The sequence below is a fragment of the Astatotilapia calliptera genome, chromosome 22 (assembly GCF_964374335.1).
Source record: "Astatotilapia calliptera chromosome 22, fAstCal68.1, whole genome shotgun sequence".
Lineage (NCBI taxonomy): Eukaryota > Metazoa > Chordata > Actinopteri > Cichliformes > Cichlidae > Astatotilapia > Astatotilapia calliptera.
In genome coordinates, this window is record NC_137442.1 from 19,372,440 (window position 1) to 19,385,621 (window position 13,182).

A 13,182-nucleotide genomic window follows, 5' to 3' on the forward strand; every position below is an offset into this window, starting at 1 on the left:
CATTTTCTTTCCAAACTGCATGCCCATACTCAAGTCACGTTTGTCACAACTTCACAAAAATGAGTCACTCCAGCCCTCTGCGTTGAACGAGCGTGCCTGCTGAAGATTAGAACGGTTTCTTAATGCATGTTAAATACTTTCTGATACACTTTGCCTTCAGTGATGTTCAGTAAATTAGTGTTTTGCTCCGCTTTCCAGCTCTGTAACCTTACGCAGAAAAGATAATGCCACAAAAGATGAGGAAAAACAAAATGGAAAGACAACACTGAAAGAGATCTATGTAAACATCTGGATAAACTGAATTCTTGAATCCTGCTTTTCTATTTGTTCACAAAAATGTGCCTTTTAAGAAAAGAAGAAGAAAAAATTAATTTCAGGCTCATCCTGTTTTTTCCATGTTAAAAATACATGTCCCAAATACAGGAGCCTTACTGTACTAACACATGTATGATTCATTCAGTTGCATTACACAAAGAAACTCGCATTAGTCATCTATGTACAGATAATCATCCCTCTCAAAACTGACCCGAAGTCACAGAGAGACAGAAAATGAAAGCTAGAAATCTGCTGTTCTTGAGACTGCCGTCAACATTTTTAGCCCTGATATTCCAGTGATTTTAATGTTAGTCCACTGTTTAATTTGTCAGTTTCCTCAGGTTAAAATATCACAGCAACGTTTAAGTGAAATATCTCAACAGCTGTTGGATGAAGAGCCATAACATTAGCTAAAGCTTGTACATTCACATGCTCTTCAGATGCTCCCATTTCCAAAGTTTTCCTGATTATTCCAGCACACATACAACACAGTGCATTAAAGACCCTCATGAGATGAAGGGTACATGCTAAACTTTATCCTTTAAGGTTAACACACCATCACAGTGAATCTAAGACTTTAAGTTGACACTGTTTTCTGCACCAACATGTTAGCATTATCTAAATATCAGGGACCCCCAACAGAACCCAGTTGGGTTTTTTTAGGTTCTAAGCCTATATTAACTATTTGATGATATTCGATGGTACTGGCATTTATAACATCTAATAAATGAAATGTGAATAATGAATTGGATAACCATAAAAAAATGGATGGCTGGATACCAGAGTGCAATGTTGGGTTTTTAAATAATTTCTCTAATCAACAATCCCCTTTTTGTCTTTTAAAAACACTCACAAAAAGTAAATAAGTAAAGCAGTTTATTTGAATGTAATTGTTTCGTATTGCTTTAACTAAACCTACCAGTGCAATTTCTGGGACTTCCAGTTGTAACTAAAGGCAAACAATAAAGTCCACTGGGACATATTTCTGTTGATGTTATCACAGACATAACAGGATCTGATGAGTAACATGAAACTGGAGTGCATAAATGCCAAAGATAGCTACTGTGATATGTTTGCACCAAGACTTAGGCTCAGTTCACCGAGTACCCTGCTGTGATAACACAAAGAAATAACCAAAAATTACAGGAAGATCCATTAAGTGAAGAATTCGAGAGACTTGTTTGTACCTTAAGTCAGAGCACAAGCTCATTCTCCTGACACAGGATTTGGTTTTTCCAATAAGGATGAGAAGTGTGTGCGTGTTTGTGCGTTTGTATCTGTATGTGTGTGTTCCCAGCACCTTGTCATCATCTTCCAAGAACTTCAGATGACTCAAAGATGGACTGCCTTGAGGCATATTGATTGGAAATACACACATGTGCACGTACCAGGCCACACACACGCACACATTATCTAAAGCTTCAATTTAATTGAGAAACACAACGTTTCAACACACATAGCACACCAGAGCTACAAGTGGTCCAGGACTCATTCGATCAACATGTTTTTCTAGCGATCGACACGCCGCGCTCCTGCAAACAGCTTCTTAGAAACAAGCTTTTCACACCAGGATTATGTCTGGCGTCCGTATACGTTTGCCTTCATATCTACAAAAGATCATGATTTACATGAGCCATGTGGTCTGTGTATCAATTCCCTTATCTGTCACTTTGGCATCTCGCTGCAGCCTCTTTACACTGTAAATGGAACCTTGTTATCGCGCTAGCTGCTGTCACAGCTCATCATGTCAGAGCAGGTGATTTGCTGCAACCTGGTTTAGCTGAGTTTGAGTGACTGAGTGTGTTTATTTTACACTCTGCTAGAGGGTTAAGCAGGCCAGCGGGATAAAGAGCTCATTCCATCTTTTTTTATCTTCTGGATCTGACCCCGCTTCTTTTCTCTTCTCTGCTTTTCTACCACATCTGATGTTTTATTGCTTTCATCGACCTCTTTTTCCACTCCGTGCTCTGCTTCTCTCTCCAGAAACATATTATTTTGCAGAATTTGACCCAAATAATACATATACACTCACCGGCCACTTTATTAGGTACATATATTCAACCGCTTGTTAATGCAAATATCTGATCGTCCAATCAAATGGCAGCAACTCAATGGATTCAGGCATGTAGACGTGGTCAAGGCGAATAAGAATGGGGAAGCAGGGTGATCTAAGTGCCTTTGAATGTGGCATGGTTGTTGATGCCAGACAGGGTGGTCTGAGTTTTTCAGAAACTGCTCATCTACTGGAATGTTCCCTCATAACCAACTCGTGGGTTTACAGAGAATGGTACAAAAACTGAACATATCAGAATCAGAATCAGAATCAGAAAGGGTTTTATTGCCAAATGTTGAGCAGGTTTACAACATTAGGAAATTGCTGCGGTGCTTCAGTGCAAACATGCTGTCATAAATTGCGCTTAAATAGACATGAAAAAATAAAAGTAAGAATAAGAATTAAAAGTGCTACGTAGAAAGATATATGCATGAGATATACATGAGATATATACATGAGAATAAGAATTAAAAGTGCTACGTAGAAAGATATATACATGAGTGCAGGTGGTGATCAGTGCCAAACATGGAATGATGCAGTGAACACAGCGTAGGGTCATGTGTTAGTGGTGGGAACAGTCGTACGTTTATTGTTCATGTGTCCAACAGCAGAGGGGAAGAAACTGTTCTTATGGCGAGAGGTTCTGGTGCACTTTACAGGAAGGGCCAGAGTCGTCTCTATTTTTTGAGGCGACTGAGGTCCTTCAACATCTGCCAGAAAATGCTGAGGATTTTCTATGAGTCTGTTGTGGCCAGTGCGATCCTCTATGCTGTTGCATGCTGGGGGAGCAGGCTGAGGGTCGCAGATGCCAACAGACTTAATAAACTGATCCGTAAGGCCAGCAATGTTGTGGGGATGGAGCTGGACTCCCTCAAGGTGGTGTCGGAGAGGCGGATGCTGTCCAAGATAAAGACAATGTTGGATAACACCTCCCACCCACTCCATGACATGTTGGTCAGTCACAGGAGCTCGTTCAGTGAGAGACTGAGATTACCGAAAAGCACCACTGAACGACACAGGAAATCATTCCTGCCTGTGGCCATCTCCCTGTACAACGCATCCACTTAACACACTGTTTGCTGCTACAACTACACATGTTTCTTTTCCAACTATTTATTTATAAGTGACTTATGTATGTATGTATGTATATATATGTATATATTGTACTATTCTTAGTTAGCGTATTGTCTGTCTTGTCTTAATGTTGGTTTAAAATGGAGCACTGTAACAAAAAATAATTTCCCCCAGGGATCAATAAAGTATTCTGATTCTGATGATTCTGATTCTGAATGGACCGGAGCCTCCTGCCTGAGGGGAGCAGGTCAAACAGACTGTGTCCAGGGTGAGAAGGGTCAGCTGAGATCCGAGCTGCACGCCGCAGTGTCCTGGAGGTGTACAGGTCCTGCAGAGATGGGAGTCTACAGCCAATCACCTTCTCAGCAGAGCGCACAACACGCTGCAGTCTCTGTTTGTCCCTGATAGTGGCTCCAGCGTACCACACGGTGATGGAGGAGGTGAGGATGGACTCGATGATTGCGGTGTAGAATTGCATCATCGTCCGTGTTGGCAGGTTGAATTTCTTCAGCTGCCTCAGGAAGTACATCCTCTGCTGGGCTTTCTTAATGACGGAGGTAATGGTGGGCTCCCTCTTCAGGTCCTGAGTGATGGTGGTACCCAGGAAGCGGAATGAGTCCACAGAGGTGATGGGGGTGTCAGTCAGGATGATGGGGGGGAGTGGGGCTGTGTGCTTCCTGAAGTCCACAATAATCTCCACTGTCTTCTGGGCATTCAGCACCAGGTTGTTGTGGCTGCACCAGGACACCAGACGTTCAACCTCCCTCCTGTAGGCAGACTCATCCCCAATAACGGTGGTGTCATCTGCAAACTTGATTAGCTTGACAGACTGGTGGGTGGAGGTGCAGCAGTTGGTGTACAGAGAGAAGAGCAGAGGAGAAAGAACACAGCCCTGAGGGGAGCCGGTGCTGATGGTCCGAGAGTCCGAGACATTCTTTCCCAGCCTCACATGCTGCTTCCTGTCCGTCAGGAAGTCGGTGATCCACCGGCAGATGGGATCAGGCACATTCATCTGGGAAAGCTTGCCTCGGAGATGGTCTGGAAGGATGGTGTTGAAGGCAGAGCTGAAGTCCACAAACAGGATCCTGGCGTAGGTTCCTGGGGAGTCCAGATGCTGCAGGATGAAGTGTAGAGCCATGTTGATGGCGTCATCTACAGACCTGTTGGCTCTGTATGCAAACTGCAGGGGGCCCAGGAGGGGGGCCGTGAGGGTCTTGAGATGGGAGAGAACTAGGCGCTCAAATGACTTCATGACCACAGATGTCGGAGCCACGGGTCTGTAGTCATTTAGTCCAGTGATCCTAGGTTCCTTGGGGACAGGGATTATGGTAGAGGACTTGAAGCAGGCAGGCACATGACATGCCTGCAGTGAGGAGTTGAAAATGCCAGAAAACACTGGGGCCAGCTCGTTTGCACAGTGTCTGAGGGTGGCAGGAGACACGCCGTCTGGGCCGGGAGCTTTCCAAGCATTCACTCTTAAACTGCTTCCTCACACCTGCTTCATGAATATGAAGAGTTGTGGTCGGAGGAGGTGGTGTGAAATCCTCTTTTGTGTGGGGTGAGGAGGGGGGTGTTGTAGGTGAACAGTTTGAAGGTGGTGATGGCTCTATGGAGGGGGGAGAGGTGGGGGAATTAGTGTCTAAAGTGCCTCTATTGTTGGGGCCGTTGGAGGTGTGAAGGCTGCCTGATGGCTCGTCAAAACGGCAGTAAAAGTCGTTAAGGGTGTTGGCTAAGAGCAAGTCATCAGTGGAGTGGGGGGTTTTAGGCTTGTAGTTTGTGATATTCCTAAAACCTTTCCACACAGAGGCCGAGTCATTCTCTGAGATCTGCTGCTGCATCTTCTCAGAGTGCTGATGTTTAGCAATGTCCACTTCTTTAGTGAACCTGTACTTGGCCTCTCTGTAGCAGTCCCTGTCTCCGCTTCTGAACGCCTTTCTCTTTTCCAGCCACAGCTTTTTGAGTTTGGGAGTATATCAGGGTTTGTCATTGTTATAACTCACCCTGGTGCGTGATGGCACAATGCTGTCCTCACAGAAGTGGATATAGGAGGTGACAGTGTCCGTAAACTCGTCCAAGCTGTTAGAAGCAGCCTTCATTGTGTCCCAGTCTGTAGACTCCAAACACGTGCGAAGCTCCTCCACAGCCTCGTTGCTCCACAGTTTTTTTGTCCTCACGACAGGTTTGGAGAGCTTCAGCCTCTGTCTGTACGCGGGGATTAGGTGGATCATGACGTGGTCAGAAAGTCCGAGTGAAGCGCGGGGCACCGCGCGATAGGCCCCGCTGATCGTGCTGTAGCAGTGGTCTAATGTCCTCTCCTCTCTGGTCGGGCATTTAATATACTGCTTAATATACTGCTTATATTTCGGAAGCTCATGGCTCAGATTGGCTTTGTTATCTACTGAGCCGCAGTTTTCTGGATAGTTGCTGCCAAAGGAGAGTGGCCAGACATCTTTGAGCTACAGTTGCTCAAATAACCACTGAAGGTATGCAGAAGAGCATCTCTGAACGCACAACGTCAAATCTTAAAGCAGACGGGCTGCAGGACAGAAACCACACCGGGTGCCCCTGCTGTCAGCTGAGAGCAGTGTTTAAGAACAAAGAAAAACTGGGAAATTTGCACAAGCTCATCAAAATTGGACAACAGAAGATGAAAAAAAATATACTGACCGGTCTGAGTCTGGGTTTCTGTCACAACATTCAGAATGTAGGGTCAGAATTTGACATGGTACTGTAAGTCGAGGACCAGAAAAGCCTTATTGGATGCTCTCTTTTTAATTCTCTTGGTGCAATCTTCATATTTACACGTTGTATTCAGCACCATGACTCTTATACAATGAACCCGCAGTCTAACTGTTCCAGAGTCAAGCCCAAAGTTATTGTAAGCTTTGAAAGTACATGTGTGCAATTAATCTGTCCTTATACACTCGCCCACCTGCTGTTACCAGGAGGCATTTAGTGCTGGGTTACAGTATCTATCTTCCCCATGATTACATATAAACAGAAGAAGCTAGAGCCTTGTTGATACTGGAATTTTGGAGAGGGTACCAGTTTTCTTTAGAGAGAGAATATTATTTGATTTAAGTAAAAAAATCAGAGAAAAGGATTATGACTGTTTTGCTTTTGAACATTATTTAAACCCAAATAAATGACAAATACAAAAAAAAGACTGAGACTGTGAAATTATCAAAGTACAATTTATGCATCTTTCCATTTATAAGTTTAATTTAATCATATAGTCCATTAAACAGTTTATTATTGTGTGATTCTGTCACCTGCCAGAGATAGAAATTAAGGAACAAAGCCATCAGTAAAGAGAAGAGAGATGATGACAGCAGAGGAAACAGAGGGGAGAGAAATCTTGTGTTTTGTTAGGCAATACTAGGTTTCACCTCAATAATTCATGATGTGTAATAGGAGGGTCCCACAATCTGTGGAGGGACGAGGGGAGGGTGAAGGTGAAGGCAAGGGAACATGAGTAGGAACAGAGGTAGGAAGGCTACGAGAAGCAACGTAAATGAAAGCGGGGCCGACAGCGTGTCAGAGAAAGTTAAAATGAAGGGTACTGATAATAAATAGAAAGCCAGAGAAAATGTAATAAAAAACAGAAATAAAGCAAAAAAGAAAGTAAATCAGCACATTATAGACATCTGAGAAAGTAGAACAAAAGAAAAGGCGAAACAGAGGGTTAAAAATAGAAAGACAAGGGTTATTATCGCATTATATGGACGTATCAGACCGCAGGATGACTTGTGCTAGAGTATGGTGAGACTGGGCTGCTCCACCAAGAAACTTTCTGTGAGAGCGTCAATGTTGTGACAGAGACCATGAGACGGCACTTTTTAAACACCGTGATGTGTCGCCTAGCAGCACTTGATGAACGTCAGACGCCTTTAACACATTTACCTCAGTGTCGCTCTCAAACTCGGACATTTAAGTGGCATTTAAAGCAGCACGACCTGAGGAGGCTGTTATGTGCAAACACCCTCACCCAGGATCAGGACTGGGCACATTAGAAACTGGGACTGTTGTGGAGGGCCGAACCCTAGGAAAATAAGCCCCCATCCCTGCATTACACAGTCTGATCGGGTAACACTTTTACATAGTTTTTATTTGGTTATTAAAGTCTGGTTAAATACACAGTTTAATAATTAATGCATTTACCTTTTTCTTTTTTTAAAAAAGAAATAATTTAAAGTTGTAAAAAAATGTAGCCAAATTTCTCCACTCTCCAAGACAACTCTCTATTTGACTCATCTTACTTGTCATGATTGTAACAAGTTTCTTAACTGCTCATCATTATAACTTCAACCTCTTACAACTTACATAATGGAGATCTGTTATCATTCTGTGGTTCTACTAGAGTTCAAAGAAGTCCCCATTTCTTTCGCTAGGCCTTGGCACAGCACATCACTTATCGTCTGACCAGCTCCTGGTTCGAGAGCCATTCCCACTACCTTTCAGCCACATTTATTCTGATTGGCTGACCCTTGTCAAAAGAAGGCTTGAACAGCAGGTGGGTGGGGCTTGACCGATTGCGATTTATTAAACTTATCAGCAAATAGCTGGTACGTGACATATAATATCATCGTGGTCTTTACTGCGCTCACCTTCATCATACAAAAGAGCAGAAAGGGACTGATTGGAGCGGTCTGAATCAGGGCTTACCTGCACATGCTGAACAGTATTAATTATGCTTCAAGAAAACCAAAACGTGCAAGTACTAACAAGACCTTTTTATCCCCCTATATCCACAAAGACCAAGCAAAACGCAATGTAAATGTAAAAAAATCCTATCATAACACATCTGGTCACCCAAGCTCTTGTGTGCCTGAAGTGTGTCTGCACCACAAGGTTTCACGGTATCATGTGAACTATTAGTGTGGGAGAGGTTTCATGTTTATTGCTTTCGCATGAGAGCTTCAAGAATTGTATATGGAGAGATCAGTAACTTTGTCTTTGTGTGGGTGTGTCTGTATTAGTCTGTGTGCTGGCTGGATTTCAAAAGAACCCCTTCAAGCTCTTCATCTGATGCCTCTACAAAGGGCCCGCCTAGCTGCAGGGGTTAGTGTCTGTGTATATATGTGTGCGTGTGTGTGTGTGCGCGTGTGTGTGTGTGTGTGCGTGTCTTCAAATAGACCACCATCTTTTATTTGAGTTGAGACAAAAGGCCACAGTCGTGCTGCAGAGGACCTAGAGTTATTGTCGCTCTAAAGGTGACACCTTTAGACATCTACACACAGTAGATGTATGTACGCTCACAATAAGTGTAACGTGAACAAAACACACCCTGTAGTTAAGGTAAATCAACTATGAACACCATCTGACGCTTCATGTTCCAAATATGTTACTTTAACTTGATATGATTGAATTAACGATACAGAAGTGTGCATAATAGTAGTTATTACAGCTCAGTTACATTTGCACTATTACTGCTGGCATAAATTAAACACTTCAACCATTTAGGAGGTTGGAAAAAAAAAGAAAACTCGCCTGGCTGGGAATCACTGATGAATAGAGTGTCAACACAAAACAGAGCACAGTCCCAAGAGCCATGAAAGGCATAACAGCAAGAGTACACTTAATCTTAAAATCTTCATGCTTATTTAGTTGTTTTCCCATTCTTCCACAACACACGTATACCTAACACCCAGTCGACAGGAAAAACCACTGATTGGAAGACAAAGGGCTGAGAAAAAGGCTTCAAATAAAGGACAAAGGCATAAAGGGTAAAGCTAGGGACAGGGTTGAGAAATGTGGCATCAAGATTCAAACAAACAGGAAGCGTCACGTTCTGAGGGACTTCGCATACCAGCAAGACAAAGAAAACAATCTAGCCAAGTCATTTTTTAAAAATATTTTTATTATGTAATAGACCATTTTCTAAAATTTCTAAAGTCTCTGTGTGACCCATGTGCCTCTCAGCGGGCCTCTGTGTCACAAACCGCCTTCGCTCACACAACACTAGCAGGATATCCTGTCAAAGGTCGCTACCAGCTGCTCGTAGCAACTCTCAGCAGCAGCCAGCCAATCTCTTTCAAGGCAGTTATGCCGCTAACACCAAGCTGACTTTTGCATTTATGAGTTTACATGTGCCACTCAATATACCATCTCTGTGTTTTTTTAAACATAAATCTACACACACAAGAAAAGAAATGAGCATGGAGCTATGATGCACCACCAAACACAGAACAAACATAGCCTAAGTATAGCGCTCGGAGCAGAGCAAGCTGGCAAATTAAGGTAAACAAGTGAATCAGAAACAATTAGAGGTACTTGGATGATATTCTGTAAAACCAAGTAATAAAAACACGGAAATTATTAGTGATGAGGAGACAAAAAAAACAGAGACAGAGAAATAGAAAAAAAATCTAAGGCAAAATTAGGCCCCAAAGCACAAAACTAATCCTTAATGTTTATCGTGAGGGAACATTCATATTGCCAAGTAATTACTTTCCAATGCAGCAGATTTATCAGCTGTGTAAGCATACACTTTCTTTAGCCAATCCAAAATCATAAACTACTGACACCACATTTCCATCCCACCAAATTACGAGGCCACAAGGCTCAGCTGTCTTTAAACTCGTCCGTTCTTTGACAGCGCAATTCTTCTTTGGTTTGCTGGAGGAAAACCCACGAAAGTTCCCTGTTCTTGGAACAGACATACCAAGACTTTTACCACTCCAGACGGCAAACATCCTACCGCACAATGGCCGTGCTTAAGGAGGTGGCACACTGGAGATTAAAGGAGGCAGGGGAGCACACGGAGCCACACCCTGAGGCCTACTGCATCCTGTGTAGCCTTTTAAAGAGTGAAAAGTACTGAAGACTTGAGGACTCACCCGCAAGACATCCACCAGTACTCTTAGCTTTCTTCCCAATCAACCTGCTTCTTGTGCATGCGACTACAATAACAGGATGGAGAGGGCGACTTCGGTGTGACAATCTGCCTCCAAGTAAAGTGACTTCAGCATCACAAGCCACAAACAAAAAGTTCACCACGGTCTGTGCAGTGCTTCGCCTGAGGCAAAAGAACAACCGACAGAGTGCTGAGACAGAAGGAGGAAGTAGAGGAAGTAGGCGTTTTTCGAGTGAGGAGGAAACAGGTCTGTCTGTTAAAGAAAAAAAAAGCGGTAAATTCAAAGATAAGACGACAACAGCCGAGAAAACTTAAAGCTCACATGCAAGGAAAGACAAACAATGCATCTGTTTCAAGCCTAGGAATTAAAAACACACTCAGTGAGGTGACTGGATTACTTAAGGGTAATTATAGCTTATGAATATGCCATCAGTGCCCCCCTACTCCAGCTCCACTGTGTTAGTCTAAACTGTTGAAGCCTTAATAGCCATCTACAAGCACAACAAATTAAGCCCAAGACTTATTCTGTGTGTATATGTCAGAGTAGACAGCTAACCTATCAGTGACATTTAGCACGCCAAAAATAAAGAGCAAGGTTCGCCCTTGTTCAAGAGCCAAGCTGCTGCTGCATCTAAAATGTTGGCATTAAAACATGGGCTGAGAGTAACGATGAATTCATGTATGGATTCAGATATCATCAACCAGTGCAGCTCACACTTTCACTTCCACCTCTCGCTCCCCCTAATTACCACAGTCTGCAACAACAGAGTGACTCAGATGTTTTATACTGTCACAAAAGATCGCTGATCATCAGGCCAAACGCCTAAATTAAACATTTACAGCTTGTGCAAGACGATGACATCTTCATCTCCAGCTGAGAGCTCAACAGGCCATCTGTGCAAGCGACACATACAAAAAACAGATGTTTGCTCCACCCAGGCTGAGGTCAACTTTGGTTAGAGTCAGCCCCATAAATACAAACAGTCGGGACTCTCGGTTCTTCCAGGGAGCCTCCGAAAGGCGAGCGCCCAAGCGGGAAAACATTTCAGCTCAGCCGCAGCGGTGAAAACAAAACATGCCAATTGAAATATATCATATCCTCATTTAAGTCTTTCATGTTCCAAGACACGGAAATATGACCAAGATGACAGGCCTGCATGCGAAATGAGCGGTCATGTGATCGGCCGTGCCGTCAGAGCCTAACTTGGAAACTATCCTGACCTGAGGAAGTGAAAATATTTAGAGGACCTATGTCCTGGCTATAGAGCTAAGAATATCTGGGATATACTCTGACTGTCAGCAAACTGTGACAGAAGGACGAAAGCTAGCAAAGAGAGAAGCACGCCAGAGCTTTATTAATCTGTCCAAACTATCTAAACTCCTCCTTGAATGTCCTGACTTTGTAGTCGCTTTAAGCCCTCATGATTCATCCAGGATGCTACGACATATCTGTCGAGGTTGGCGAACGTGACATTTCTTCCATGTCACCATCTGCTGACTAAAACTCAAAAACTGCACAACACTACTGAAGAAATTACACCACCCCATTCTTTCAGAGTTAAAAGTCTTATGATCTGAAGTCAAACTCTAACGAGCTCATTTTGGCATATTTCCACAAATGCAGTTAATATGCATATCCCTCTTCCAAAATGGAACAAAAAGTCCAAACCTACACAACCTCAAAAAAAAGGAAGAAAAAAAGAAAGAAAAAAAACCACAACGAGGTGGAAATATTTATGCTCGGACCTTTCTGAGCATGTGGACAGACAGCATTTCAGTAAACTATTTTGTGCAAGTGTTTTGAGACGTTTACGTAATGATGAACAAGAATTTAAGCCGCCCGTAAATGTTCCTCGTTAACAGAACAGAAAAGGCGCTAAATGGTACCACCCAAAATTTAAGCATGTAAGTGACGAGGGGGTCGATACTCAAAACTCTTGATTGACCTGCTGCAATGTTTACACATACATATTTTTTTTTTGGTTAGTTGATTTTATGATCTCTGTGTTAGATCTGAAATGTGTCGAGTTTATCCAAAAGCAGCAGACTGACTGAAGCAGTCTCCTCTGTTTGTGGCTCTAGTCTTGGGCCATTCAGCCTTAGCTGGTTTTTTAAAAGAATTTCAAAAGCCAAAAGCTTTTGAAATTCTTTTAAAAAGTGGTCTTGAGCAATAGTTCTGCAGACTTTCAAAAAGCCTTTTTTACTCACTTTCCTACCAGAGCATTGTCAGTTTAATGTTGTGAGGTTGTTTTTTTTGTTTGTCTTTTAAATTAAGCCTCTTAACACTGAAGCACATCAGAGCACATAACTCCACGGGATGAGCTAGTTTTGTGTCTATCTTTGGGGACTTTTGTAACTAGCAGCCTATCACATACATTTATTTTCCCCCCACTTTTTTACCTGAATTTACTAACAGTCTCAAAAATAACAATGTTTCACAGGCATAAAATAGTATTTTAACACCAAAAAGGTGATTCCCTATTATTATTAAAAAGCTTGTACACTTTAAAAACTTGTATGTTTTTTGGATGGTTTGCCGAGCGCCCTCAATAATTTTGAGGAAGCTGGACAAACAGAGGACAAAAGAAGAAGTAACTATAAATAACTGTTTATACCAGACGAACAGTAGCTGAAAATTAAAAAATAGGGGAAAATCCAGTGAAGACCTGACACCGGATACATGTGGCCCTTCAGTTGATCTGTGCACTGAAGCCTCATCAGAAATAGTGTCAGGGGAAGGGTGACTGTCAAAGAAGGGAAACAGGCAGAAAATGATGAGGTATGCTAAATTACACAAGAACTGAACTGAAAATCAACAGCAACAAGTCTTATGGAGTAATGAAACCAAGTTTGAACTGTCTGATTCAAATTGTCACTGGTATAT

The 13,182-nt window shown here is 42.7% G+C and overlaps 1 protein-coding gene across 6 annotated transcripts in view; it reads right to left on the minus strand.

Moving 5' to 3' along the window:
* The window catches only part of elmo1 (engulfment and cell motility 1 (ced-12 homolog, C. elegans)), a 104,942-nt gene that overhangs the window by 65,331 nt on the left and 26,429 nt on the right, over positions 1-13,182 (minus strand). The window contains exon 1 of one of the 6 annotated variants that reach the window (XM_026157084.2): positions 10,282-10,482. The exons of the other annotated variants lie outside the window; for them this stretch is intronic. The gene's annotated coding sequence lies outside the window, so the exon portion shown is untranslated. Of the gene's footprint in view, positions 1-10,281; positions 10,483-13,182 lie in introns of those variants that run through there. 6 annotated transcript variants of the gene reach the window in all.